Source organism: Corvus brachyrhynchos, unplaced genomic scaffold (assembly GCF_000691975.1).
Source record: "Corvus brachyrhynchos isolate BGI_N302 unplaced genomic scaffold, ASM69197v1 scaffold152, whole genome shotgun sequence".
Lineage (NCBI taxonomy): Eukaryota > Metazoa > Chordata > Aves > Passeriformes > Corvidae > Corvus > Corvus brachyrhynchos.
In genome coordinates, this window is record NW_008237447.1 from 7,444,230 (window position 1) to 7,470,672 (window position 26,443).

General features: G+C 37.3%; 1 pseudogene; it reads left to right on the plus strand.

Annotated features, from left to right (window-relative positions):
- The first annotated feature begins 165 nt into the window (after positions 1-165).
- The window catches only part of LOC103613738, a 29,222-nt pseudogene continuing 2,944 nt past the window's right edge, over positions 166-26,443 (plus strand).

Here is a 26,443-nt window from a genome sequence, read left to right on the forward strand (position 1 = left end):
CTCCCACGGCCGCCTCAAACCCGCCGGGATTCCGGGCTGGGTGCCTGATAGTCTGTCCCCTAAAAACGCAGCTGATGTCCTGGGGTGTATCCTTCGCATGGATAAGGAGGGAATAATCTTCAGGCCGCAGACAGGAGCAGGGTTTAAGCAGAGAAGGGCACGACCATGGGTGTTCCTCCACAGCCAAGCGCATCGTGCTGTGAGGGCGCGTAGGTGCAGGAGCGGGTGTGTTTGTCAGGGAACGGGGACATATATCTTTATCACCTGTTTGCAATCATTTGTCGCATTATCGTGTAACCATTCGGCATTTTACTGAAAGCACACCAAAAATTATTGTGGGAAACCAGAGGAGCGCCGGCTGTGTCGGTGGGTGTTTCACGGCACCTGCTGGAAAAGGCTGCAACTGCGCCCTCGGGCTGGGATGAATTTAAGCAGGTAGTGACCGAGGGGCAGGACTCACTCCTTGGGTGTCCTGCAGTCACTCCTGGGCGTGGATACACACCCATTCCTCGGGCACTACGGGAGAGTTCGTGTTTGTTTGCCTCTGTTACTCTTTATCTCCAATGCCTTATGAAATTGGCAGCAGTGCGCAAGCCTCATACTCTTTCCATTTTTGTGCACGGCTCGTGTTAGCGATGCTTTGTTTCATCGGGTGTCCTGAAAGGAGCCTGCTGTTCTTTAGGTATTAGTTTTTGATAACATCCAATAGCTGCATTATCAAATAGGGGAAAAAAAATAAACCCTGCAGAAATTTAACTGTCAAAGATTTAAGGAACCCAGCTAAGTTGTTCTGTTAATTCATGGAGCTGTAGACCTCTCTCATTCTTCATACATTGTGTTAGAGTGTGTTGGTGGGAGAAGGTGACAGGCAAAAAAAAGTTTTTGTACGTGTATTTCTAAGCCTTTTGATAGCTCAGAAATAAATATTTTCTAAAAACTACATGTTTAGAAGAGAACAAAAACACTGACAAGAACATCATTCTTTCAAGTATCATTGATACTTTTTCCTTTGGTCTTTTTTAAACAGAAGTGCGACCCTGAAGAGAATGCTTCTTTCTTCAGTAAATTACCATATTCCTGGTTTAGCAGGTGAGAATTTATTAAACTGGTTGTGGTTGTTCATCGATGCTCACAGAATTGTAGACTGTGTACTTACATTCCACAACATCATTTCTGGCTTGAGCCTGACTATGAGAGTGCTGGTAGCTTTTTGCACAAAAATCGAAGTTTGCAACATTTAGAGATCATATTCAAATATTTTGTGGAGTATGGTTTATACATAGTAACAGTCATTTTATGCATTATCTAGTGGCATTATTTAACAATGGCATCATAACAACTTTCTAGATCTCCAGGAACAAATATTCAGTAGTACATGTAAGGTATTTTCTGGGTAGCCAATTTCATGCTCATTTTCCTCCCTCTTTTATGGCAGGCCACAAGTTGTTATTGTCACTCACCCGCTCACATATACCAGGGACTCCCTCTGCTTCTTGGGAAATTTTCCACCAAAAAATAGGAACTGAAAGTTCAGCTCTATCAAGTCCTGCAACTTCCTGTCACTTAATATGTCCAGTGTTATTTCAAACAATTTTGTGCATTGTGTCTTGTGGCCATTACTAAATTTTAACACTTTTTTCTTTGAAAAATTATTTGAGCCAGATGATATACACACTTCAAAAGTCTATGAGTGGGAAAAAAATGTGAAAAGTGTCAGAACTGTTTCTTGCTTTATTCAATATTCTTAATTCTACAGATAACTGAAACTGGTATTTGCTATTAATAAGCTGATTCAAAACAATCAGACTGTTTCAAGGATTCAGAGTATTCAGTTAAACTCTGGTCCTGTTGAAGTTAGGAGTTCACCTTTGTATTTACCAGTCCTTACGTTCTACACCTTAAATACAAATGTTCCGTTTTTCTGGAAAGTTCTGCCGTGTACTGATTGCAGTGTTTTTGTATGACACTGATGCATTCTCTATGTCATGGTATTCACCCAAATTTTCAAGGCAGGCTATACTTTGTATCTTTTAACTAATTCTACAATGTCTAACAAAAGAAGAGAAGGAAAAAAAAACACCAACCAAAAAAGGTTTTTTCATTTATTTAGCTATGAAGGGAGGTTGTGGATGCCTCATCCTTGGAAGTATTCAGGTTGGATAAGGCCTTGAGCAACCTGGTCTAGGGGGAGGTGCCCATTGCAGAGGGGTTGGGACTGGATGGTTTTTAAGATGCATTCCCAGCCCTTAACATTCTATGATTCGGTGAAATTCACTTTGTATTGATGTTACAGCTTCACCCTTGGGGATAGCAAGGTCCACCCCCACCAGAGTTTTACAACCTCCAAAAAACCATTTCTGAGTCTTGTGTGCTGGACAATGCACCCACGGTAGCCCCAACACCATCATAGGAGTGACACACACTGGAAGGGCACACTGTGGAGATGGACACTGTGCTTGTGTCACAGCCCTCAAGGGCTTAGAGCTGACACTGGATGCACGCTCCAGTGTCCATGCCTGTGCCTCTGCTTGAGTCCCAGATGTTTGGGATGTTCTTTAAGTGAGAGTGCATTGTCAACATGAATCTTTTGGCATTTTCACCACCTCAGACATGGTATTGCACAGTTTGCTTTGAGTTGTCACAAAGCTGACATGCTTATCGAAAATTCCAAATACTTCTGTCATTGGTTCCTTTAGGCTCAGTGTATTCCTCAGCCCCGTTCTGCTGATTTAAGACCAGGTTTAGTTTTTGTTGACACTTAAGTGGATAAAAACACTTCATCAGAAGAAAAATTTAACAGCTGAAAGTCTGCTGTAAGGAGATTCTCATTGTATTTGTGCTGAAACCCAGCAGTGTGATGTGGTTTACCTTGCCTGAAGATGAGTTGCAGTGTAGTGAGTCGCCATCTCTGGGGGTATTTAAAAGATGTGACACTTAGAGACATCCTTCAGTGGTGGAGTTGGTAGTGTTAGGTTATTTATATCATCTTAAGGGTCTTTTCCAACCTAAATGATTCTAAGATTCAATGATAATGCCCTCCTGTGATAAAAAGGTATTTTATTCCAGATCAGAATAGTAAGTGGATTATGATACCACATGGGTTTTTTATGAAATAGTATATTTTTCTGTAAAAAATTACGAGATCAGAGATACAGACGGATTCTGAGGTATAAAGGTTCTTCAGAACCCTCTGTTCAGATGTGACAATCTCCATGGACTTCTCTTACTTCAGGTGAATTTCAGTGTACTGAAGGTAACTATTTAGTCTGTAGCTTTCATAGGATTACATCTATTACTTTGATTACAGAGTGTATTTATATGCACTAGATTATACCATTAGCTTTTTGAGTTAGCAGTCCTGCTTTTTTTGCCTGTTGTATTTCAGGATGTCTAAGTTAATTCCTTTCTTTCAGAATGATATCTCTAGGCTACAAGAAGCCACTGGAAAGGGATGACCTGTTTGAACTCAATCAAGGTGATTCACCATACAGTGTGTGTCCTAACTTTGAAAAGCAGTGGAGCAAAGAAGTCCAGAAGTCTGCTCCAGGATTAATGGTAGCTATAATTCTGACAACAGGCAATATCCTTTAATAAAGTTGAGTCTAGAAGCTGGAGAAGATTTTAAAAAATCCAACTGTTTATTGAACAGCCTACATTTTGTAGGATACAGAGGCCCCTCAGTGTTGGGATCAGTGATCTCTTGTATGGCTGTAGGATTTTTCTACAAATTGTTTAAGTTCAAACTTGCCTCTTAGAAAGACACCTGTTTACATTTCAATATGTCAAGTGATAAAGAATCTACTGTGACTGGTACAGAATGTACAGTGACTTTTACTTGATGATGGATTATCATTTTGTCAGAACTATCTAACTCTCATCTCTTTGAACTTGTCTGTTTCCCTGTGTCTTTTCTTTGCATCTGTATTTCAGGTAGGTAGAGAAATCCATTATCAGTTTGCTGTCCATCATCACCATGATGATTAGGAAAGTGGTTTTTTTTTTTTTTTTTTTGAGCCCTTTTAAGAATCTTCTCAATTGTTTGAGCTAAATTCAAACTGAAAAAAATTGTTGCTTGACAACTGAAAATATTCTGAAATAATAGAAGGGTTACTCAGCCTTAAAGTTGTTGTAAGCCTGCTATAAATAAGAAGGCATTTATATTGAACCTTATCTCTATTTTTTCTGATACATTTTTTTTTGACCTGTGATAATAATTTGAGGATTAAGTATATTGTAATTATATTCGTGGATGATAGGGGCAACCTTAGGAATTGCATTTATCCTTTCGTGAATAACTACTAGCCAGGCTAAATAAAACCAGGCTTAATTTCTTACCCCAAAGCTTTTCTTTTATCTGTAGGAAATGTTCTGTTTCAGATAATAGTACCCTGATGGCTTTAGATGGACACTCTAATATTACATATTTTATATTGTAAATGTGGGTGAAGTTCAAAAATATTTTTTCTCTTAATTCTCTCTGTATTTTTGTAATCTTTCTGTCTTCTTGCATCCAAAAAGTGCTATTTAAGAAAACAAGTTTCCACAAACCATGGAATTTTGCCATTATGGCACACATTTAAATATTTATTGATTAAAGTTTCATTTCTGAAAGTTACAGCTGACATTCTGGATTTTAGGAGTCCTCAAGTAATGAAGTAAGTTTTTAATGTGTTTCATTTTATGTTCAAAGAACAATATTAATAATAAACCTAAAGGGTTACCAGTATCTAGACCTCCCTCCCCATGATTAGCTAAAAATGATCTAATGAAGGAAAGCTCAAAGAGATCAGGAATTTCGTAGCTAAAGAACTGAGACAAAATTAGTAAAAGTTCCACAATATTGTTTGTAAGTATTTAATGTACAAATATAAAATCAAATGCTAAGAAAAACAGACTAAAAACTATACTTAACTTTCCTTCGGTTTTGTCAATTTTTTTTCCCTCTCCACTTTTAAAAAACTCACATAAATACATAACATTTAATGACGTTTAATGGGAAACTGAAATGACTCTGTTATCATGTTGCTGGTACCGTGAGGTTGATAGAAGTGGTTTTTAGAAATTGTGCTTACCACAGACATGTTAAGAGATGGTCAAATACTTGAGTGATTATAAAGAAAAGAGTTAATGAGCAGAATTATTGTTTACCTCCAAAATATGTACTGAATCATTGTAATCCTGATCAAAATGGCTAACCATAAAATCTGTTTGAAGACATCATGGCTGATGGTAATTTAAGATAATCTTTTACTAAAAAAAAAGTCAGAATTTTCCTACAGATTTTTTTTCCTTTTTGCTCTCATGGTTGGTAGTTACAGTGTTTCTAAGTACAAATACCTATTTTTTTTTCTTTCATTAAATTATTTTCTTTTATTCTTCATTCGTACTCCATTGTCAAAGAAGTCAGCAATAGCACGTGCATGTTGAGATTTGTATTTGAGAATTGCTTCTGAGCCAACAGATTGGTAAACACAGGTAAAACCTGCCATTTTTAACATCAAATTTTGTTATCTTTCACCATATCTGGACCCAAGGTAGACTCAATTAAACAAGTTGCCAGTGTCTTGGTTTATGAAATGTTTATTGTTGGTAGTTGATTTAATGGATGGAATTTAAACTTAATTTTCTTTTATTTTCAGAGCAATGATAGTGGCCAGTGAAACCCAGCCTAGCTCATATGGGAGTGGCTGTGGCTATGCTATTGCCTGTTTTTTGTAGTTCCCTCACAAACTCTTCCCCATCAGTTATACCATCAGAACAACATCCTTACTGCAGTCAAAATCAAGACTGCAGTTGTTGGCCTGATCTACAAAAAGGTAATCATGTGTCCTTCTCTTTCAAAACAAAACCTAAAATACATACAGTGTAAAAAGACAACATGCTTACTTAGCCTGATCAAAACACAGGATGTTACACACTGGTGACAGACTAACAGACTGACACTGTATTTTGATGATGATTTATTTTTAATAATTTTGAATTTCAGCAGAATTTCTCTTGTAAGACTGTAATCCTGAAATTACACACTTTTTGTCAGCCACCTGTGCAGACATAATATTGGAAATACATGTAGAAACTAAACGCTTTCTATTTTGATTATGCGTTAATTTCCCAAATTTACCGAATGACATGGGAAAACTGTTTGGGTTGGATGTCTGGGGAAAAAGTAAGGATATGCAGGATCACTGTTTTTACTATGTAGTAGTAGTGAATATGAGAACCTGAATTTTGCCACACTGTCTCCTTCAAAGGTTACAGTTTCCCCTGATTTTAGTGAAATTGCTTTTGAGTTCAATACCCAGTAGTTTCATTGTTTTTCAGATGCCTAAAAGACGACTAACCACTGTGGAAATCTATCTATAACTTATCCCACCTTTAATAAGATATGCTGAGGCAGAAGCATTATTAGGTACAGGAAATGCAAGTGCTAATAACATAGAAGTAAAAGTAGTTGTGTGATCTATAAAAAATATTTACTATCATCTTAATATGTAGCACATAATGTGATAAAGAGTTGCAAGTCTGTTTCAACCGGTTCAGCTTTGCTCTAATTAATTGTTGTCCTTTTAGCAATCAAGGTTTTTGATTTTTGTGGCCTCTGTATTTTCTGGTTGCAGGCCTTTACTCTAGCAAGTTCCTCATGACAACAATATACAACTGGGCAGATTGTTAACCTGATGTCAGCAGCTGCTCAGCAGCTCCTGGAGCTTGCCATCAGTGTGAACCTGTTGTGGTGAGCACCTTTTCAGATCATCATGGCTGTTGTCTTCCTCTCTAAAGAACTCGGCCCCTCAGTCCTAGCAGGTGTTGCACTGCTGCTTTTGGCTATACCTATAAATGCACTCATTGCAGCCAAAGTAAGAAGACTGAAGGTGAGCTATTTAAATACATATCACAAGGAGAGGCTAAGTTGTCATAATACAGGAGTGAAGGGGGAGGTCAATTATGCATTTATTAGAATAGTGTTGTTGCATCTAAGCTAAACTCCAAGCAAATAAACAATGCCAAGCTGCAGCTCTTTCTCCAGGAGGGAAGAAGCGTAACTGCAGAAGTGGAGCCCTATGTTTGATAGCTAATCTAGTATGTAGGTTGGATACCTACAATTTTCATTATCCTGAAACAATACTTCTGTATTAATAAAAATCACTGTATGACTCGATTTAGGAAACAGCTGTGGTTTTGGATGTGAGCTAATTCCATTCAGTAAGGGATTTTGTAGGATTATGCTTCTCTTCCAGTTTTCCTATTCAGGCTAAGATGCTCACTAAAATGTAGCACATTCTCCTGAGATTACAGGAATTCCCCTGGAGGTACTGTGTGTGTAGTGACTTCTTTTCTGCTCCTCTGATGCTACAGATCTCTTGACACTCTATTGCCTGTTACCATGACAATTTCCACTGGAAAAAAATACTACAACCCCAAATTTTGCATTGCTATCAAGGCAATTAGTTGTCTTATTCTACCTTTGATGGTGTAACACACAGTGAAGAATCTGGGTTCCCATTAATTCTTTTGTAAGGCTGTGACTGTTTAGGGACGTTGAAAAAAACACCAAAAACCTCTCTCACATCTTCTGCAGGTGAGGTGCAGCAACTACATATGCACTTAGATCCCTACTGTGATATGAGAGAGAGAAGAAATAAAAGGACTAAAAGTTTTCAACTTCCTGTCGTATATGAATAAGCCTCAAAACACTAAAGAGGATGGTAATGACTATTTTAGAAATGTGAGATGCAGAAGTGCCTAAGTGTAGTATAGGAGTGAGAATTTCTCTCTTAATTTGGTTCTTTAAGTAACAATGTATTAATAACAGAGGAAAGCTTTATACTAAATCCTGTATATATACATATATCTGTTGTATATATACATATACAGTGTTTCATATTGTATAGCATTACATATATATTCATGTGTGTGTATTTAGTGTTACACTAAATTGTTATTGAGTCTGTATTTACCTGCTTAGAGATTTTGAAGATTAAAACCATATTATATTTCCTGAACACCCTGGGAACTTGAAGCCTATTAAGATTTAAATTTAGTGTAAAGGAAAAAAAAAAGGAACAAAAATTGAAATGTGCTCTTTATGATATTTGAGGGTAAAATATTTATTTTAATGCATTTAATCCTTTGTGCTGTCTAATGATTTTTTTAAAATACTAAATATGTATCTGAAAATGCTGTAATTGTAGTATTAGTGTGTTTTTCATCAAGGTAAAAATAGCATTAAAGGTATTTATTGCCTCCAGTACACTGCATGTTTTGCTTTCCAAATACATTTGTTCATTGAAAAATTAAAACATTGCTGTCCTTTAACCAGAAAAGCCAAATGAAGTATTTGGATCAACAAGTCAAGCTACTAATTGAAATACTACATGGAATAAAGGTAATGCCACAACTAATAAGAGGTTTGGTTGTAAAGCTATTATTATTATATTATTACTATTATATATTATTATAAAGATATGGAAGTTATTTTAAAAACTAAGGTTTTATGAGTAATATTTCAGCTGAAAATAATAAAAGTTTAAAGAGAAAGTGTTTTAACATAATGTGCTTAAAGTGTTTTTGGAAAATATTTACTGGTTTAATATGATTTGAAAAGCTTACTAGCCATGATGCATGAATTTTACTACCACATTTTAATGAGAATGTAAAATATGTTAATAGATGTTCGGAAACCTTTAGCAAAGCGAGATTGTAGCATAGAAGTAAAGCACTTTTAAAAGTTGTCTTACTTTTGTTATTTTGCCGGTTTTGAAACCAGCTCGTCCTTTGTGATACGTAAGGGACACACTGAAATCTGAAGAATTAAGAGTGACTAGAGTACAACCTAATTTAGAGTTATATCAGGTCTGTCTTTCATTTGTAAAACATTCAGATTTTTGTAGTTTGGCATTGCTGAATACTTGAAAATGACACTTGGATATTAAGTTAATTTCTGAAACAGAGTCACTGCTTTTTTGTTGCATTAAAATGTGCTTATTTGATTATCTAGATCCTGAAACTTCACGCATGGGAACCTGCCTATCAAAGGAAGGTCATGAGGATTACAGAACATGAGGTGGATGTTTTGAAGTCATCTGGCTATCTGACAACTTACTCCATGCTGACCTTGATGTGTATTCCTTTTATGGTTGGTTTTTAAAATTTATTTAAATTTTAAATTTATTTCTATTTAAATTTATTTTAATTTAAATTTATGAATTTCTGCTGGACTGTTTCTTATGTTCCCTGTTGCTTTAGCAGCTCGCTGGGTCACAAGTGTTGCCTTGCAGTGCCTCAAAACAATAAATTTCTCAACACAATGTATTTGAATTTTCCGGTTCTAATGCTATGTGTATGACTAGAGAAGAAGGAGAAAGATTATGAATTGACCTGTGTTAGAAAGTCAGAAACCAAACCCAAAGCTCCTGAACCTCATGCCCTGCTTTAATCACACTGTTTCTTTTGCATAAAAATCAGCTACCTTCTTTATACTCCTTTTTCAGGTTTTTGGGGAGTGCATTTTCCATCTGTATTTTTTAGCTATCCCTTTTTAAACACTGAACTCTAAATACATGAAAGCTTTGCTTAAAGAAGGAACTCTTAAAGGTGCATGAACAGGCCGTCCCCATGTGCTAAAAGATGAGCTGAACAGACAGCTTTGGCTGGAACTTGAGGGAAAAAAAGAGAGTTTAAGACCTTTGGAAGAAGACTCAGGCAACTTATGAGGACTGCAAGGATGTCGTTAGGGAGGGAGAAAATTAGAAGGGCCAAGATCCAACTAGAACTTAATCTGGCTACTGCCGTAAAAGACATAAAAATATTTCTATAAATACATCAACAGCAAAAGGGGAGCTAAAGAGAATCTCCATCCTTTGTTGCATGGGAAGGATACACAGTGACAAAGGCTAAGGGAAAGACTGAGGCACTTAATGCCCTCTGTTCCTCGATCTCAGTAGTGTAAGACCAGTTGTTCTCTGGAAAACAAAAATGGTATCTGTGTATAAATTTTAGTTTCAATGTAATTTTGCTTCTTAATATATCTTTTTCATTTTTTTATTTAAAAGGTCTCACTGGCTACATTTGGAGTCTTATCTAGACAAAGAGAATGTTTTAACAGCAACTAAAGTGTTCACATCTATTTCTTTATTCAACATTTTGCGACAGCCTTTGTTTGATTTACCATCTGTGATCTCTGCTGTAGCTCAGGTAAACCTATTATGAACAAGTGCTATAAAAGGCTCATTTTGTACTCTGTCGTATTTCAGCCATTTCTACGAGTGATTAAGTAGCTTAATTATTTTAAGTTACTATTTATTGAGGTGAAACTGCACAATTTTTTATGGAATGCAAAGCATGAAGGCTGTTTAAAGGATGTCTCTCAGTCTTCTAAGTAGAAGGAAAATTGGGTAGCACACCTAATTGAGCTTTCTGTCTCTCACTTTTCTTCCTTCAGTGGGCTGGACTCAGCTTCTGCTCCTACTCTCTCAACCTCTCTTCTTCATAGTCCACAGAAGATAAAGCATGAACACTTTGGGCTGCACAAGCCTAAATCACTCAGCCACTCTTAGATATTGGAGCCCTTGGTACCAGGTAGGGGAGACCTGTGGTGGACTATGCAAACAGTTTTTGTCAAGTCACCACTGAAGGAAGTGGAGAAAAAAGGACAGAGCTGCTGAGGATCCCATTTCAGCATCCTTCAGGCCTAATGGTACAGTAGTAGGGTTGCCACCTGAGTTGGGAACTCGTAGATTTTAACCTTCTTGTATGGGTATATCATACAAGCTCATGAATGTACTCACAGCAAAATGTTGTCTTTCTTCAATCTGTGAAGAAACATTTATCGTTCACTATTTCTTAACAAAAAAAAAAGCTAAACCACAGGTTTATGAAAACAAGCCAATTGAGTCAAAACTACACAGCAGTAGATCCTCAGGGAAAAAAATACACTTACTGATCACTTTAGATTGTTTAATACTTTAAGGAAAATATTTTTTAAACACCTAAACACCTTTTTTGTCTGGCTTCAAATAAAACAAGGAATATGTTTTTCCATATTATCTAAAACCTTAAAAATAATATTTAAACATTTAGGGAGCCCATGCATGTTATAAATACTTATATATATGTATGTGTGTGTGTGTGTGTATATACGTACATGTGTTCATTTTGTAGGCCAAAGTTTCTCTGAGCTGTTGAGAGGATTTTCTGTTTGCTGAGGATCTTAACCCTGAGGATGTCACTACAAACTACAGTGGAAGTAAGCAGTAGTTATTAATTTTTAATTAGTCTTGATTTTACGTGGAAGATCATTAAGAAATGCAACTGAGGGGATGGATAAACAACTCTTTGCTCTATTTTCTTTACTGCAACAGATCATCCTGTTGGTTTTATTGGTGCTTCTTTCCACTGGGAAAAAAATGGCTTACCAATCCTGAAAAAGTAAGATATTTGTTATTTATTTTTATGAGCTCCTTTGGCAGAATGTGATGTCTGTAGAGATTTTGATCAGCTTTGATGTATTCTGATTCAGAGTAGTTCATGATGATACATACCAAAAAGAACATGAAGTATTGTTTCTGAAGTATCCCATGTGATCAGTGTGCTCTGGAAAGTCTATGCAACAAATTTTTAACTTGTCAATTTTCCTGAATTGCATTTTGGAAAGAATTAATTGGGAAGATACCCTTTTGTTGGTGTAGCATTTTGTATTGCCTGCAAGTAGGCTAAGGTAGCTTATGCAGCCTTGCACTGAATACTATTCTTAAAATTGGGCCATGGCTTCCTTTGGAGAAAACTAACTAGCAAGAAGTTTGCTTTTCTCACAGTGGTCTTTCTTGCCTGAAACCACCCCTCATTTCGTTTGTCATTTCTTAACAAGGGTTTTCTTAGGTGTCAATTCAGGTATGTTTAAAGTGCTGTGCAATGAACACTTTGGAGTGTTAGTAAGGAAATGATATAGCCAGGTCCAGGGGTATAATGGAGAACCTGTTTGATAAGCTCTGTACAGCTGTTAAATTTTAGTAAGGCAGCTGAACAGGTTAAAACCTACCCAGTATAACCCTCTCACTACACTGTTTACACTGGTCCTCTCAGGGGTGGGGGAAACTTTCCATAACATAACAGTGAGCATCCATATCTCAACCACGACAGCCTGCAATTTAGGGGCCAGGAATGAGCTGCCTTCAGCAACCTCTAACCTGCAGACAAATAAGTTTATCCTTGAAGTCCTTATTGTAGTTCTTGAAATGGTACATGGTCAAAAGATGTGCAAACTGAAATACTAATGTCTCATAATTCCACGGGTAATACAGTCTTTCTCTCTTACAGTGACCATGATGGAGTATTTGCAGAGAGGATAACTAATTTGTCTTCTCAATATTTCCAGCTTGAGTGTCAGCATTTCTAAAGGCTCTTAAGTTGCTGTTGTAGGACAGGTCGGATCTGGAAAGTCATCTTTTCTTTCTTCTTGGAGAAATGGAGAAACTTGAAGGAACAGTTCAGAGAGGAGTAAGATTGTCTGTCCATGTTCCCCTGCCCTTCCCACTCCACAATACCCCAGTTAAGCAGAACTAATGAACAGATTTTCAGAGGGCATGTAGCTTAATGTAAGAAAATATTTGGGAGCATTTCCAGCTATCATTCCTATCCTGCAATCTTATATTCTAAAGCTGACATGTTCCACATCGTGTTATGTAAAAATACAGACCTGTATTTTGATGTCTATTTAATACAGACCCAGTTTCCTGCGTATAGATATTACAATGGATGCATGTTTGTCACTGTGATCTTTCCCTGGAAAACTTTGCTCTATATGTGCCCCAGCACTGTCAGTTTTATTTAAAGTCATATGTGCTTTTATGATAATGATAGGCTAGCTGTTATGGTGTAATATTCAGCAGAGTGTTTTTATTACCTGACTTAATAAAAATTTTAACAATGCTCAAATCATTCGTGACAAATTTTAATAGTGCTCAGGTTTGGAAGGAATTACTGGTTACATTGGGGCAAAGCTGGAATTTCAAATTTATTTTTAAATGCTGTTTCTTATGTTCAGAAAGCCCAAGTAAACCAAATTATTTCCAGTTCTTTTTAGGGTTCAGTGGCCTATGTTTCTCAGCAGGCCTGGATTCACAATGAGAGTTTACAGGAAAATACTGTCTTTGGTTCCAATCTAAACAGGCCATACTACAAACTTGTTTTAGAGTCTTGTGCTTTACTGCCAGATTTGGAACAGTTACCGAATGGAAATTGAACAGAGATTGGAGAAAGGGTGAGAATTTGAGGTGTCAGAAATTGTACAGTAAGATAAGCTATGGCTTCTATGGCTTTATGATTATCTGTTTGGTAATTGACACTGATGACTAATGTTTAGCCAAGTACATCCTGCTGATCTCCTTACTTAGGTTACTTACTTGGAACTTAAATTCTGATTGAATTCTGAACTCTTAATAATCCTGAACTCTTAATAATTTTGGAATAATTTTGGCTTTTTTCTATATAGAAGTTCACATCTGCCCTGTCCTGTTCTCCAGGGGTTTCCTCTATGCTGTAAAAATGCCTGTATGACTGTAAATAAAAGTTATTTTTTCATTTTCCAAAGTAACCTAGCATTTGCCCATTTTGGTATGGAAATAATCAACAGGGCCCAAGCTTTGCTCTAATTACTTGAAAATACAACTGTTACCTTTCTATTTTCATATGTAGTATAAAATCGATTTTGATTATCTGAGAAAATTAATGCCAAGACTGAGTATGATACACAGGTCTCCTTTAGGTCTTCTTCTTATTTCCTATTTAAATATGGATTGTTTTGCCTTTCTTTTCTTAGGGTGTCAATATAAGTGGAGGGCAGAAGCAGAGAGTGAGCCTTGCTAGAGCTGTGTACAGCAATGCTGACTTGTATCTCCTGGAAGACCCCCTGTCTGCTGTAGATGTACATGTTGGAAAACATCTTTTTGAGAAGCTAATTGGCCCTTCAGGTCTCCTAAAAAGCAAGGTAACATAGGATGGCTTCCTTTCAAATTGGGGATGGACTGCTTTTTACAGTCGTTCTGCAAAAGCTCATCTCTTACCTAACAGGTTGATGACAATTATTCCGAATAAAGAGGCTAAACAAAAAGCAGTACAGGGTACAGCCAGTACAGGTTATAGCATAAAAGGCTTCTTGTTGAACAAAGAAGTTCCTAAGGGAAAGTGGAGTCTGAAGGAATAAATTCTCCCATTTAAAAACCATTCACGTGCGAAGGTAAGATTTGTTAAAATCTCAATGTTATGAATTAGTACAGATTATTCCCACTGCTGCTTCAAAACACATATATTAACATGAAATACCTACTATTGGGTCAACATTACTTACTTCACAGTTGTCTTTTCCTCTCTCCTTTCTCCCTGTTCTTAATTTGCCTGCTCCATGGCTTGTAAGTATCTGGCAGAAGCAAGAACTTCAGTAATGGTAGACTTGTAAGCAGATTTTAATATTGGGACTGTCAAACTGCATGTAATATATTAAAACCTGGAGTATCTAAGTCTTTTCTTTACAACCTATTCTGAGCCATTCCTGAGTAGGGAAGAGGTAAGAAACATTAAACATTAAGGAACAGGTAAGTACAAGTAATAGTAAGTAGCTATAAGCTTATAGTTTGACATTACAATCAGCAATTAAAGGACTGATCTAGTAAAGTAGGCAATAAATTACAACAACAGCAGCAATAATAATAATAATGATAAAGTAGACAAATAAATGAGCAAAGTCACAGAAGAATTCCGTTATATTATTCCAGCTATCATAACAGAATATCTATTTCTAGTAAATGTTTATATTAAATGGCAAAATAGAAAATGTTGTGTTTCAGACTCGTGTATCGGTGACCCATAACCTCACTCTCCTACCTCACACTGATCTAATAACAGTGATGGAAGAGGGCAGAATAAGTCAAATGGGAACCTACCAAGAACTCATTTCAAGGAGAGCTAATTTTGCTGAGCTTGTTCAAGTCTTCAGTGCAGAGCATACAAGTGGAGAGACAAACTCAGTGGAAGGTGAGAAAATTTGTATACTGTGTTTGCTTAGTATTTTACTTTTCCTTCCAGCTTCTCAATATATTCCTTCTTCCTTTCCTGGAAATGAGTAAAAGAATTGCTGGAAAATTTCGAGCATTCCTTTCTACATTCTGCTACAGAATTATAGGCTATAAGCTGAAAAAGAAAACCCTTTTCAATTTTGGCTTCTTGTACTGTATGTATCTACTCATGGTATATGAATGCTGAAAGTACTTTTTTGGGTTTTTTTTCCATTGTAGTGAGTTCTTCAAAGGAAGAGGGTCAGCTGGGCAGGAGTCTGCAACAAAAAGGGCTGCTGAAACACAAAGAGCAGGTATTAAAAAGCCCCGAGCCGCTGCTTAACTGATGCAATGCTAGGACAACCCCAAGTGCTGAAGGCTGTGCCACCATGCTTTGCTGTGGAAACGTGGGTTCAGCCTGAGTGCACATTAGCAGTTGGCTGGAACATGTTGTGTCTGGAACTCATCTTCTGGATTCCCTTTATACCAAAGAAATCCAGTGAATGTGCCACATTCTAGGGGTTCAGTTCATGGGTTGCTTCACTGTGCAAACCAAAGTATGTTAAGCAGGAAAAATTTATGTGATTTCGTAGTATCCTTTTTTTCTTAGCAATAAATGCGTGTATTTGTTGATGACTCATAAGAAGATTTGAAAGTGCTTCTTGTTTGCAGCTCTTCCCCGATCAGTGGAAAATATTCACTAACAATAGAGAGAAAGTTGCTGCTGGTAGTGTAAGTACCACTGAAAGAAAAGCTTGGACATTTGTTTTCATAAAAATGTCTTCTTTTGCAGTTGCAGTTTTTTGTTTCTTACATCTCTCTACTGAATTTAAAATAATACCTTACGGGTTTTTACCAAATTTTAAGTGTGTTGTCCAAGACCTTCTATTTTGATGATGTGCTACTGGCTATAATTTTCTATTATATCGTAGTCCATCTAGTTTTGCATATCTGAGAAAGAAGAATATGAAGAAAGCTTTTACCACTGTTGGAAAAACATTCTGTCTTAGGAATTTTAAATAGTTTTGTGCTAGAGCACAGACTAGAAAATTTGCATGGTAATAGTGCTGCAGGATTGTCTTGTTAGAAGCACACTTTCTGCAGTCTCCTTTAAAAAAATCTGCCACTTGCAAGAGAGATGGAAAAGAGCAAGTGAAACAGTGTAGAGAAGGTCAAAACTTCTGGGAGGCTATAGTTTAATTGAAATAAGAGCAGTGGGGTGGAGAGGTGAAGAAAGTATGAATTTCTAGCAAGGTGGTAGAAATAGATGCTTGGAAAAAAGTGAGTTTACAGAAGAGACAGAACAGTTTGTGCCAACTACAACTCATTTCACTCCAGACCTTGTAATGAAATCCATGAACCTGCTTCTACCTGTTCTGCCTTTTAAGTGGCCTAGCTCAGTTTGACCCCATTAGTCCTTATCTGCTCCAAGATTGGGAACTGTCTTCTCCTGACACTAATTTCCTTGGCTCCAGTAGCCCAGAGTGGTAGTTCTAAAGTTTCTGCTCCTGTTGATAGGGTAAGATCTGCTTCATACAGCCAGGAATTGCACACTTGGTTGGCTCATTGGTTGGGCTTTTTTAATTTTCTTTTTCTTTGTTTCTTTTGTATAATCTACGTATGTGGAAGTCTGACACTGGAAGCAAGCAAGATTGTCTATGTATCATTAAAGAACATTCTAGTGGGGGAGAGGAAACCTTTTCACCAGCACAATTTTATATACCTAATTTATCACATTTAATTAAGAAATTCTTTAGATTGATGCTGAATTTAATATATCCAGTTCCCATTATATAATGTGTATTTGCTTTCAACAATGGTAATTATTTTACAAGTAACTCCTTTTTCTTTTTTTCTTTTTTTCTTTTTAGATGAAAATGTCACTTGTTTTGAAATACTTGCAAGCCTTCGACTGGCGCTGGATGTGGCTGACCATAGCTGCTTATATAGGCCAGAATACACTGGCCATTGGCCAAAATCATGGCTTAGCAGCTGGACTGTAGAAACAGCACAAGTTAGTGATTTCACCGAATGGAAACAATCACAGAACTATGAACTTGGTATCTATGGGCTTCTGGGATTCATTCAAGGCAAGGATGAGCATATATGACTGTTTTCTCACCATATGCCAAGTTTAATCTGCCTAAATGTTTTGGTGAAGAAATAATGCTGGTTGTTTCAGGGTGTGCAACACAGTATAATAGACCTGGGAAGAGCATGTATATACAGCCAGGTAGAGAAAATAATGTTTAATTTAGTGATACTTTGGGAATTCTGGGAGCATCCAAGTGTAATGTAATGAAGTTCTGTTGGCATCTCATTGAGGGGGGAAGCAGCATTGATACATAGTGGTATGTTTGCAGGAGAGAATGGCAGGAAAAACATTCTTATCAAGTAGTAAGATGTATCAACAAAATGCAAATACGTACATTTGTAAAACTGAGAGAGGAAGTGCACCTGTTGGACTGCTGACTGTGGTCGAGAACAGGGACAGAAACATGCTCCATCCCCTTTCCCACCCCAGCCTTTCATCCTGTCTTTCAATTTTTCCCTTCCCAAGGGCTTCTGGTTTGCTGTGGTGCCTGTGTGCTCACCAGGAGCTCCCTGTCTGCTTCCTGGGCCTTGCATCACCAGCTCTTGGACAACGTCTTGCACTTTCCTCTTCAGTGGTTTGAAACCAACCCAGCTGGGCAGATCATCAGTAGATTCACAAAGGTAAAACTTACGTGTATTTTCAGTTTTATCAAAATGAAGCTTGAGTGACTCAGTTGTAATTTATTACTATTAGAAAATCTCCAGGCTTCTTGAAAGGAAATTTGAATACTTCCTGAATATATCCTGTAATGCTTGGTAAACTTTAAAAACCTATGTGTTTCTTTTCATACCTTGCTTTTCCTCTGGAAGATACAATATGGATATAGATCCCAGCAATAAATCTGATGAGGTTACATGAAGAAGTGAGGTGTATACAATAGTGAAAGTTAAAAGTTGAAGGGTAACCCTAAAACAGCATAGGAATGATTTTTTCAGTGCATCAGTTATGCTACTGAAAAACCAAAAAGTAATGTTTCAGAAAGACTAATGGCCGCATCTCTGTTTCTTGATGCTCAGAGTATGGTCTGTGATTAAAGAGCATAAAGATTCTTAAAATCACAATATAGAGGAAGGAAGAGAGTGCCTGGATTCAGTCTCTGCTGAGGAGTTGAAATACAGACATCATTACATTGAAGAAATAAAGGCTGACTTGCATCTCAAAAAGACACAGGATATTTTAACTTGAAAGTTACATTGAAGTCTTGATTGTTATCTACCTCTTGTGGTACAGCACATTTTCAATAGAATTTGGAGATAATGTTATTTTATTTTAACCTTGCCAGTAATTTATATACTGCACTTATGTCATCGTTACAATGTTGGTGTGTCCCGAGAGACAGTAGGGTTTTTTTTCTATACTGTTTGTGAATACTTTTTTTCTGTGTAGACACTTTCAGCTTATTCCATATTGAAAATTTAGAGGGATTACTTACCAGAATCCGTGACTGGAACCTGTCTGTGCTGTTTCACTAGCACTACTACATCACGAGTTCCCGGCAAATCTGACGGCTGGCAGGAGCATCGCAGTCCCCAGTGATCTCCCACTTCAGTGAGACTCTGGCAGGGAGATTGACAATTCGAGCATTTGGCCACCAGGAGAGATTCATTAGGAAAAATAACGATGTTGTGTATGAGAACTTGGTTTGCTTCTACAACAACGTCATCTCAAACAGGTACTTGACAGCAGGTTTGTGTTTGTGACTAAACCTTCTTTTGTGGAGTTCAACAAGTCACTGTTTAGCTTTAGTCAGAGTAAAGCCGCTGAGAAACAGAGAAGTGTTTGGACAATACTTTCGGGCACATGGGGGGATTCTTGGGGATGGTCCTGTGCAGTGCCAGGAGTTGGACTCGATGATCCTTGTGGATCCCTTCCAACTCAGCACCGTCCGTGATTCTGAGACAAGAGCAATTTATCCACCATTCTTTGTAATGAATGCATAGATAATGTTTAAGCACTAGGATTTCTTCTTTATCTGCCAGAAATTAGCAGGTTTATAGAAAATACACATATGCTGTCGGGGATGAGACTATTTAAAAAAAAAAACAGAACAAAAAAGACTTTTACCAAGAGGTCATAATCATGGACTACGCTGCATTTCAACTAACAGTTCCTCTTGCCAGTTTATGAACAAATTGAATTTATATTTCAGTAGTTCATGTGGAAGTAACCTGCTGTCTGTACTCACAGGCACCAGGGAGTTCTTGAGACTGAAATCTTGGGTTTAAGGAAATAAAGTCCATTTCCTCACCTTCCTTTGTGATTCAGTGCAGTTACAGTCACAGATGAGCAAAGAGATTCCTGGTCTGTTTTTCAGTCCTACATCTGAATCTTTTTCAGATAGGAGGAGCAGAAAAGCAGTATGAGGAGGGAAGGGAGTTGAGACACATGCATTTTGGTTTTAGTGGTGCTACCAGTTCCAGATATGTCATATTGACCCCCCAGTTAATCTGTAAAATGGGAATAATAGTACTTATCTATTTGTGAAGTGGGTAAATTGCTAATATAATGGTCTCAGAGTTCAATAGGCTATAAAAAAATTGGTGGTTAATTCCATTTTTTCTTTGCCTTGATTTACTACAGGTGGCTCAAGCTGTCAGGCTTGAGTTTCTGGGAAATGTAATGGTGTTCTTTGCTGCATTGTTTGTAGCACTGTCTGGAAATACGGTGAGTTCTTCTACAGTGGGTTTATCAATATCCTATGCTCTAAATATAAGTAATAGCACAAATTCTTGCTGTTAGCACATTGCATAGGAAAAGAGAATTGTAATGAAGTCGAGTAGGTGAATATACATGGAGGCAGCAATGACACCACATCCCTTGGGTAGGACAGAGTTTCCCTTTTAATTCCATTAATTCTGGGAAGCTTATGATAAATTACTTTCCAATTTTGAATGTAAATGGAATAATAATTATTAAAACATATTTTAAAATCAAGTTAATGAAAGTAGGTTTGTTTTTTAGTGTTTTGTTAAACCAAAGAAGCAGCATAGTCATGTACAATTATACTTCATATTTAATATCTTGTTCTTGTTCATTTACTGAATGTTATGTAGGAATGTTTACTTAAAAGTTCAGTAAAATAATTTACTTTGGCATTGCCCTTGCAAAGGTAATATATGAGAACCACATATTTGAAGTGTGTCTTAGTAAGGTAAGTTTTATTGATGAGTTGCTAGTTAGAATAAATCTCAAGTATTACGTAGACAGAAACTAAGCACCCAATTTTCTTTATTCTTGTGATCCTTAGGAGCCATTGTTGTCCAGATTCTCACTATGGTAAGAGCTTCAGAAACACTGCTGACAGATATGAATGAATTAAAATTTTGAAAAATATAGAGCCAATTATCTGTCATGGCATATCCACACCCAGCCCAGCTTACAAGAGTTCCATTTGCTGTTCTTCAGATATAGAACAATCTCCTTTATCTCATCCTGTCCTTGGACAGTCACAGTTTTTCACCTTCATCTGTTGTCCGACTGACATGGTTCTTTCTTTAGCTGCAAACTATATTTCCAAAAGGCTGACCTTGAGAATCAGTTTGGCTCACTCTTTTCCTATAGAAGTGGAAATATTTAACCATGGGGGTTTGGAACTAGGTGATCTTTAAGGTCCTTTCTAAACCAGGCCATTCTATTATGATCCTGTCTGCAGAAGCATCCCCAGTGCTTGAAGGTGACAAATTTGGCAGAGCCAATAGATACCTCCATTACAAATCCATTGTTTGCATTGCTGTCTTGCTTTACCTAGGGAGTAGTACAATAATTGTAAACACAACATGAGCCATATATGTGTTTCCTTTCAAAATTTCATACAAATACTGCACACTTGCTGATGATCCTGAGGTAGTTTCCAGTATCTGGAGCTTTTACGTCAATGTAAATTACAAGAACCATTGGGCAGTTTGAAAGCAGACAAGAAGTGCTCAGAGGAACACTGAGATCAGGGATTTTCTAACCATTGGTTCATGTGATGTGCCAAAATGTTCTGTCTACCTTTTGGTTTCTGTGATTAACCATCCAACTTAGGAGCTAAGTTCAGGATAAGTTTTTGAATTAATGTTCTGAATTCTAGTGAGTCAAATTTTTTGTTCCTATTTTTGTATCTATTTCCCCAGGTGATTCAGATTCTAAATGTTTGGGTGCGTAGAGCATGTGAAATTGACACCAATGCAGTTTCAATTGAAAGCATTTATGAATATGCAACAGTGGATAAAGAGGTGAGCATTCTTCCTGAATACTGAGCATTCATTTTGAATATTTCATTTCTGTGCATAGAAAATGACCAGTTAGATTGACTTTAATATTGGTGAGCGGTAATAGCAGGTAATTGTTAATAAATATTTTCTGGGATTTGTGGGATTTTTATTTGAGAATAATATGTAGCTTCTTCATTACATTTGTAGTAGTTTTATAGCAGTTTTATTCCTATTTTGACCAGTAAATTTTTTGTCATCCTTCGTAGCAGTGGATTTTGTAGTTAGACTATAGCAGTGGCAGCTCAGGTGAACTCTCTGTGCTGTGCAACCAAGAGGAGCATTTGAAAAAGGGAAGAGAGGAAGAGAGGCCTGTCTGACCCATAACTCTTACCTCATGTGTGGGGAGACATGTCTTTCTAATCACTTTACCTTGGCTATTGTGCTTTTCTGAAAGTAGTGCCCATGTCAAACACAGAGGCATAAAAGCCCTTGGGAGCAGGACTCTTCTATTTCTTCATTCTCTTTTAGTCTTCTGCCAAGTTTATGTTTTAATTCCAGGAACCATGGATATTGTCTAAAAGACCACCAGTGGGCTGGCCTGATAGAGGAATTACAGCGTTGGTCAACTACAAGGCTCAGTATGGGAAGGATCTTGGTTTAGCCCTGAATGGAGTTTCTTTTCAGACACAGAGTAAAGAGAAGGTAATGTATGTAATCAGAAATAAATCAGAGGTATAAAATCCTGTTTCCCAACTTTCTACTTCAAAAATATTTCAGATAAGGAGACTCCAATACTAAATGCAACATCATGTTGAACAGGGAAGATGTTAAGTGGAGAATATAGCAAAGAAAAGACAAATGAGAAAAGGAAAAGTATTTTATAGAAATAAGTAGAAGTTCTTATCCCTGCAGGATGCTGAAGTAATGTTTTATGAATTTGGCAGTTCTAAGGAAGAAGATCCAAATTTTAAGTTAAACCTCTTGTCCACTTTGCTGAATGTTTGTGCAGAGAAATAGGGTGCCAGGTTAGTGCTGATCAACACTGGGCTTGGGATCAAGGAACACCAGGTGAGACCTAGTTTTAAGTCATTGGTTTGAGCTGGGGAGTGCTGGACAAAAGGGAGAGGAAAGGGAAAGGATTCCTTCTGAACCAGGCATGGGCTGTACAGCTGCTGGGAGAACTGGACTGGGAGCTGTGACACTGAATTCACTGTATCCTATAATTCCCTGTATCACTTTTCATTTAGAATGTGTAGCATGAAAAGTTACAGTTTCTATCATAAAACCTTCTGCTTCAGGTTGGAATTGTTGGAAGAACAGGAGCTGGTAAATCAACACTCACAAATTGCTTATTTAGAGTTCTGGAGGGGTGTGAAGGCAAAATAATTATTGATGGACTTGATATATCAACTATTGGACTCCATGACCTACATGGAAATCTTAACATTATTCCACAGGTGAGATGTGGTTGAGAGATAACTATTTTTTCTTTTTTGGCTAACACAAGACATTCAGTTTTTGGGAGAAATTATAACCTCAAAGTCCACAGGCTGCCAAGAGACAGAGGTATAACACTCCAGTGGAATTTTGGCAATGATATGGAAGAAGCTTCAAAACATGGAGACCATGAGTATGATATTAGGTTTTATAAGCTGTGTTTAGTTTAACAGTCTTACCTGGAATAGCTAGATTGGTGTTTTCAAGTCCCACCTGAGGGCTAAAATATTTTAAGATAGGTCCAACTATGTTTGAAGCCTCTAGGGACTAAAGTGATGTATACACAAATTATGTATTATGTATTTAAATCAATCTGCTATGATCTGTCACGTAGAGCTTACTTCTTACTTTAGAAGAGGGCAGGAAACTCAAGATGAGGTCGCGTATCATTAGGATTGTCTTCATGCTGGTAAACTGATTTATGTTGAAATGATCTAGTATAAGGTAAAACCTAGGACACAAATTCAATGGTCACCTGAAGTCTTTTTGCACATTCCCTGAATGCCATTCATACAAACATTTTTGTGAATGGATGATGTTAACATCACTTGCAATAAATTTATCTGACATTTTTCAAAGGGAGGGTTTGTTTTTTTTTCTAGCCTTTTTGGAGCTTTAACCTTGGTAATACTTCCTGTGAGTCTCTACCCACAGACCATGCATAGGAATGATGCTAATATTTAAACCAAAATAGCTTGGGTCTTTCCAAGAAAGAGATTATTAAAAGAAAATACCTATAGATTCCTGCAAATCCTTAGCTGCTTTTCCTTTGAGAACTATATTTGCTCAGGGGAATAGCAAATTCACCATTTATATAATTTCTAATTTTGATATAGCTTTTTGATATAACTATATTCTCAAAAATGAGAATCCATGACCAAATTTGATTATGCCACAGGTCTTCAGAACACAATTCATACATACTTGGTTGTAACATTTGTCTTGCTTTAAGCAGCTAAAACTCTGTAAATCTGCACAACATCTGACAGATGTGAATTACACAGTATTTTCTCAACTGCAGCTGCAAGTCTGGTTTACTGTGGATGGAGTATATTGGATCCACAGCAGACAACTGAACTGAGAGAGGAACCCAATAGCGCAGTGAGCTTACAGGCTGGGATCAGAATAGAACTGAAAGGTGAAAAAAAGGGACTCTGAAGCTTACCATCTCTAGGAGCATTAGTTCTGTCTATAAATCTCTGCAGGTATTCTCGTTGCTGAATATGTCATCTTTCCTATAGGAAATGAAGGATATTTAACTTAGAGTCATAGCCTCCTACATTTTCTTAACAGCGCTCATGAATGTGGTAGCCAGTGCTTCACAAACCTAAGTACAGTAATAATTCATGTGTTGTGGCCGTTGCCAGGTGCTGGACAGGGCTTTAGTCAGCCACAGAACCAGAGCACAGAGAATGCACAAGAAATCTCTTGCTCTTTATATTTCACCTTAATGAAGAGCTGAGCTCACAGAGACCACACGTGATTTTTGTCCTCCCATTCACCAGCTTCAAACTGTTACAGTTTCCCTTGCAAAGCTCCATTTCCAAGATTATTTGTCTCAGTTCCTTCTGCTAATGTAAGGACAGGACTTATGACAGCCTGTTTTAGGATCATGTTGGAATTGTGCATTCACATTCTGGTGCTATTTAAGACCCCATCTTGTTTTCTGGGACACCGCAGTCAAATCTGGATCCACTTGGAAAACACTCTGATCTTGAACTGTGGGAGGTGCTGGGACTCTGTGACTTAAGCGATTTTGTCCAGTCACTGCCAAAGAAGCTCCTCCATGAGATTTCAGAAGGTGGTGAAAATCTCAGGTACATAATCAAAAAAGTGCTAATGGAGTTATTTTCGAGTACTTTAAAACTATGTGTTCCTTCCAGAGAATTTACTTCAGAAGGTATCAGCATAAAAATGACACTTCTCCTGTCATTCTTAATAGAACTATTCTGGTAGTGCAAGTTTCTTTGAGGTGATCAACTGGTCACAGTGGTATAAATTCTGATGGCCTGTGCTGTATGGGAAGCCAAGGGAGTAGGCTATTTTCAGCTCAAGTATATAAGTAAGTGTAAAGAAGGGAGGCGTGGTGCTGCAATTCATGCAGCACCTCATTAGATTTGGGTAGAAAAGTGCTCATTTATTTAAATTTAAAAAATAAATCAATCCAGAAAAAAAAAACAAACCAACCAAAAAAAAAGAAAACCCAACAAATTAAAAACCTACCAAAATGCAGAGAGCTTATTCTTTTGTTGTACTTGCTTAGGCAAAACAACTCAGTTTTAACTTGTAAAACATTAACCATAGTTATGCAGGGAGGGTGACACTTGAAATAAAAGAACTCTAAACTGAGGAGACAAATGTTGAAGCTTTTAGCAGCAAAGGGGCAGGTTTTAAATAGAGGGTACTGAATATCAACCTGGATTTTTTTGACAGACCATTTTCAGGAGGAGATTTCTAGAAGGCACACACTACAGCTAACATACAGAAGCATCCAAACTTTTACACTGAACATTATTAAAAAGTGGTTCAGCATTCAATCTGGCTCATTCAGAGTGCCCACTATAATGTGAATATAGAAACTGAAGACAAGGCTAGGCTTAAGATTCAAAGTTCAGCCATGAGTGTTGAGGAGTCCTACCTTAACTACTACTGATATGCTGAGCAAGAAGAAAGAAAATTCCAAGACAGGATGAACACATTTCAGTAGTCTTTGCAGAAGCATAAGGTGGTGTTAGGAAAGTAGTACAGACAGGCTCCATGGTAATCTCAGCTTTATCTTGTGCTCCCTTTCCTCCATGTGCCTGACTTGCCCTTCCCAAATGTATTTTTAACAGTGTTGAGCAGAGACAGCTGGTCTGTCCAGCCTGTGCTTTGCTACGAAAGACAAAAATCCTGGTCCTAGAAGAGGTGACAGCTTCTGTTGACATGGTGTAGTGGTCAACATAGTGCTAACCTATGGCACATGGAAACAGATAACTTTGTGCAGTCCACCATCAAAAGATTTTCACAACTGCTCAGTGTTAACTATAGCCCACAGGTTACACAAAGTCATGGATTCAGAAAGGTAAGTAAGTTTTGATAAGCCATTTGAAAAATAAATTACTTCCTTGAAATGCATTCCCATAATCCAGAGATACCTGTAGTAGAACTGGAAAATGTGGCTGAAGAAGCTGATTTTTCTTCTGTAATCTTTTTGCTCTTGTATTGTAGAGTGCTTGTTCTGGATGCAGGAAGGATTCTAGAATATGATACACCACAGAATTTGTTACAACAAAAAGGTGCCTTTTCTGAAGTGGTTGCAGAGGCTGGGATAAGAAGATAAAGAACACTAATGAGTGAATTCTTAAGGAATGCTCAAGGGACCTCTGGCATTCCATATATAAAAGTGCAATATTTTATATTCCATATAAAACAACTAGCTTACTCAAGAGCTCCTCACAGCATTGCTGTTTACTATATCTACAATCTGTATATATTGATCAGGTTTCTTCCAAAAACTTCTTGATTTTATACAAATCACTTGTTTTTATCATATTGGCACTGGAACAACATAATGAAGTAGGGATTTTCATGGCATTTGTTAAAACTGTTGCATTAGTAAAGACTGA